A 4,797-nucleotide genomic window follows, 5' to 3' on the forward strand; every position below is an offset into this window, starting at 1 on the left:
AGCAGGCCCCTGCTAACAACTTTAGGCAGCCAGTTCTAGTCAATTGCAAGGCTTGGTTGCCAGCCTCTCCCCTACCAGTTACACCAGGGGTGAGACAGATGTTCCACATGAGCACTGTGGTGGTGACTCGCATCATAAACTCACCATATCATACAAACCACAACTTCAAGACTCGTACCCCAGACCCGTAATCCTGCCAAGGGAGATACTCATGCTTTCTCAGCCACACACACTTAGCCAGCATGACAGGGATGGAGTCAGGGCCTTGCTAGGTCATTTTGCTATTGAATCCCAACCTTAGTTTTAATGGGCCACTTCCTATTTATGTCTCCTTAAAGCCCCACAGTCCAGAAATGTGGTTCCCTTTCCAGAAGTGGATTCTCAACTCTGCTAGATCAAAGTATGCTGCCCTGAGTGATTAAGGAGACCCTCAAAGGCCCCTAGCAACATACCGTCTGGCTGTTCACCTTTGCATGCACAACAAAGCACTACAATAATTTATCGTGTGATTCCTGAGGAGAGAAATTGGGTTTGTTTATTCGGTTGGTTGATCATCTTCTCTTTAGTGAGAGAAGCACTAGAAAAACTGAGGAACTGTTAGTCTCCTTTCCTTCCCCTCCCAAGAAATTCCTATCACTGGTACATGGCAGCACCATCCCGACAGCCTCTGCTTCCTGAGGAGTCTGACTCTTCATTCACTGGCTCCACATTCAACTTATCCACACCAACTTTAACCAATTTCCATGAACAAACACCAGGCAAGTACGTCACAACGGCTGGAAGCTACACTGCCTTATCTTGGAGAAACCAAACCCAGAAATCATCTGGCAGTATATAACAGGGCAGGCACTGAACTGTGAAAGGTAAGTGCATCAGACTTCTAGACATTCTACTTTTACTGATGTAAAAGATTTGACTAAGTTTCACTCAAACTATCAACTTGGATACTCTATTATTTTTAGACCCTAAAAATATGAAATTACTGAGGGACTATGAGTACCAAAATACATATTATTATTTATTCTGTATCTACTTTGTTCTAGGTACTGCTCTTAATATCATTAAATGGGGGCTGGGGAGATGGCTCAGTAGAATAAGCACTTGCCTGGCAAGTGCAAGGGCCTGAGTTCAATCCCCGGTTCCACAAATTGGAAACAAAGTACTTTCTGTCTCTAGCCTGAGTTCAATCCCCGCATCCGAAAAAAAAAAAAAAAAAAAAAAAAAAAAGGAAATATTAAATGGTAAGTGTTATTGTTTAATTCCAAAGTAGCACTTCAGGATTTCTGTGTTGGTATATGTCTGAGGAAAGTGAGACTCAAGAAAGTTCCGGACTCACAGAAGAGCCAGGAATGAAAACTTATTAAAACTCACACCTGTTTGAGTCTAAAACCCTGTCTCCCTAAAGTTGTAGCTGCTTCTATTAAAATAGTCATGACTGGCCTACAGAGTAAGGGTCTGGGGGGAGTGAGCCAGCCAAAAGGTAAGAAAAAATAAATACCAGAGGGAAAACCTGAACTTCATCATTTTCTAGTTAACTTTTCACATCGGAGATGGTTGTGCATCATTTTCATGCATCAAATTCCCATAAATCTATGAACCAAACTGCTTACTTGTCTTTTTCAGGATGAAATTTAATCAGTGTTATCTGTTTTCCTGCCTGAAATCACATGCTACCTACTGCTGAAATGGATAATGAACAGCAGAAATGAGGAAGGAGAAGCAGGGAGGGTGACAGCAACACCAACCATAGATGCCAAACTGGGGCATGCTGGTGTTCATGAAGATGCAAAGCATATCATTAGAAAAGAATGAAAACAGTTTGAGATAAAATATCTCTGCTAATACTAATCTGTTAAAGCCTCACATTAAAGCAACATGATTACATGGAAAACCCTTGCACATGAAAAATCCTTCCTATTTTCCTTTTTCCAACTAAGACTCACGTGTCCTTCACAAACTAACACACAACATCCGGGTTTGCTAGGTTGGGCTAACTACACCTCACACTACAAAGCACGGAAAGGCTGCACTCAAAATCACATAAAGTAAGGCAATGTATATTAAACCAGATCTACCTCAAATTCCTGCCCAAGATGAAGGTTATTCTTTTTTTAGCTTTATCATTAATAAAGCTTTATTATTACTTACATAATAGTACTACAATTAGATTTATTATTTTAAAGCTTTAAGCTAGTTGGATATATAACACAATATAAAATTTGAGATAAGCTATTTAAACCTTTATTAACATCTCACTAGAATAATTTCTTTTATGTTTCTTCAATTTGCTCTTTCTGAAACAGGCCTTGAATTTGCATTTTTTGTGTGTCACCATGTAGAAGATTAAGATGGTAGGTATCATAGCATGTCATTCTAGTATGGTACTGGTGGAAACTGCCCATTTTTAAGATTTCACTTACTCATAACTAAAAATGATAGAACCAGCTCTATAATCAACCTTGATAAATGTAAAAGAATGCAGCCAATACTAAAGTAATTCAGATGGCAAAATCAGGATACAGGCTTTAGAAATGAGCATGTCTTAAGGAGTTTTAAGAATGTTTGTCCATTTCATCACACTGAAAATAACAGTTTTATTCCTAAAGTAGGAACAATACAAAGCTAGAACTTTTAACATTCCGATAACAGAAGGAAGTTACAAGTGCAATAACAATTTAACAACAGGAAATTGGTCTTATGTATATAACACCCAGCAGCCTTACTTCCTCTGTTAAAAAAATTAACAGATCAAACGTATGGCTATTTATTTTTTGTTGGTTTTCATAGGTGATCCTTTGATGGTGAGTTTGTCCACAAAAATGTCTGACCTTTTACCTTCGATGGCTGGACTTTGAAGACATTTCTCCCTTCTTTTAAGTTCTTTGTTTCCAAATCCTCATGATGGACACTTTGTATTCTAGTGTTTTCTAGATTGTGCCATTGTGTCCCTGGTTTGTTCTTCAGAACAAAAGCTGATGGACCTCCTCATCTCCAGTCCTGTTGACTGTTTAATAACATGAGCTCAATCATGGGTATGATAACCAACAGCCATTTTTTCTAGTTCACTGTTAGCATCTCTCATTGCTCTCCTGGTTTCTTTTATTCCTCCTGGGGTCTGGAAAACCTTTGATGGTTCATCTCCTATTTTGGAATAAGTCATGACTGAGGAAGAACAACGTGAATGTCTGTTTGGATCCAATGAAAGGTGATCATAGTTTCTTTGTAAATCCTTCATGCTGTTTTGCATATTTAATGTCATTCGGTCCATTGCCTGGAAAGGGCTGACATCTGTATGAGCCAAGGAATCTTCACTATCATCATGTCTTGCGCAGTTATGAGCTCTTTGTCCACCATCAGAGATACTGAGCAAGTCTCTTCCAAAAGGTTCAGAAAAACTTATCATCTGCTGCATACTTGCTCCGTGTGGTAATCCTCAGAGCTGCCACTTCGCATCCTGAGCATTTGAGCTCTGTGTCAGGCAGTGGCAGATGCGGACAGACTAGAAACGAAGTAGAGGACACATGCAAGATGGCAGTGGTGTCGGCTCTAGTGTGGAGGCCCCTGCAGCAGGTTTCGGGGCTGCTGAAGAGGTGCTTTCACTGGACCATGCCCACAATGCTGCAGTGACTGTTCACAATGCTATAAGTCAAGGTATGGATGAGGAGCTGGAGAGAGATGAGAAGGTATTTCTGCTTGGGGAAGAAGTTGCCCAATACAATGGGCCACACAAGGTTAGCTGGGGCCTGTGGACGAAGTGTGGAGACAAGAGGATCATAGAAATCCTCACATCTGAGGTGGGCTTTGCTAGAATTGTTGTGGGTGCAGCTATGGCTGTGCTGTGGCCCATTTGTGAATTTATGACCTTCAGTTTGTCTATGCAAGCCATTGACCAGGTTATAAATTCAGCTGCCAAGATGTACTATGTGTCGCCAGGCCTCTAGTCTGTACCAATTGTCTTCAGGAAGCCCAGTGGTGCTTCAGCAGGTGTAGCTGCCCAGCACTGGCAGTGCTTTGCTGCTTCGTATGGGCACTGCCCTGGCTTGAAGGTGGTCACCCCTGGAATTTAGAGGACGCTAGAAGACTCTAAATCAGCCCTTCAGAATAACAATCCAGTGGTGGTGCTAGAGAATGAACTGATACATGTCTAAATTACTTGCAGGAGCTCAGTCAAAAGATTTCCTGATTCACATTGGAAAAGCCAAAGTAGAAAGGAAAAGGACACATATAATTGTGGTTTCCCATTTGAAACTTGTGGGCCTTTGCTCAGAAGCTGTGACAGCACTGTCAAAAGAGGGAGTTGAACGTGAGGTGATCAATTTGCGTACCATCAGACCAATGGACATTGAAACTAAAAAGCTTGTGTCATGAAGACTAATCATCTCATAACTGTGGAAGGAGGCTGGCCACTGTTCAGAGTGGGAACTGAAATCTGGGCCAGGATCATGGAAGGCCTTGCTTTCAATTTCTTGGATGCTTCTGCTGTATGGGTCACCGGCGCTGAGGTCCCTATGCCTTACATAAAGATTCTAGAAGACAACCCTGTACCTCAGGTCTAAGACATCATATTTGCAATAAAGAAGACACTAAATACCTAGTTCAGGCTTGACCATCAAGTTGTTTAAAATACTTGCTGGGACTTCTGGGTTGGACTGCAAGATCTTACTGTTCATAAACTCATCTGTAAGGCACTGATAGGGATTTTTATACTGGCAAAAGCTAAGTGTGTTTGAGTGTTAACTCTATACTCCTGCACCAGACTCCATACCTCCTTACAGTTGCCCAGTTCTTTGAGTAAGA

At 41.2% G+C, this 4,797-nt stretch overlaps 2 pseudogenes; one reads left to right on the top strand and one right to left on the bottom strand.

Moving 5' to 3' along the window:
• Nucleotides 1–2,764: 2,764 nt before the first annotated feature.
• LOC101561561 lies at nucleotides 2,765–3,412 on the bottom strand (annotated as a pseudogene).
• Nucleotides 3,413–3,524: 112 nt separating this feature from the next.
• LOC101578946 lies at nucleotides 3,525–4,595 on the top strand (annotated as a pseudogene).
• Nucleotides 4,596–4,797: the final 202 nt, after the last annotated feature.

This window comes from Octodon degus, unplaced genomic scaffold, assembly GCF_000260255.1.
Source record: "Octodon degus isolate 3935 unplaced genomic scaffold, OctDeg1.0 scaffold00110, whole genome shotgun sequence".
Classification (NCBI taxonomy): domain Eukaryota; kingdom Metazoa; phylum Chordata; class Mammalia; order Rodentia; family Octodontidae; genus Octodon; species Octodon degus.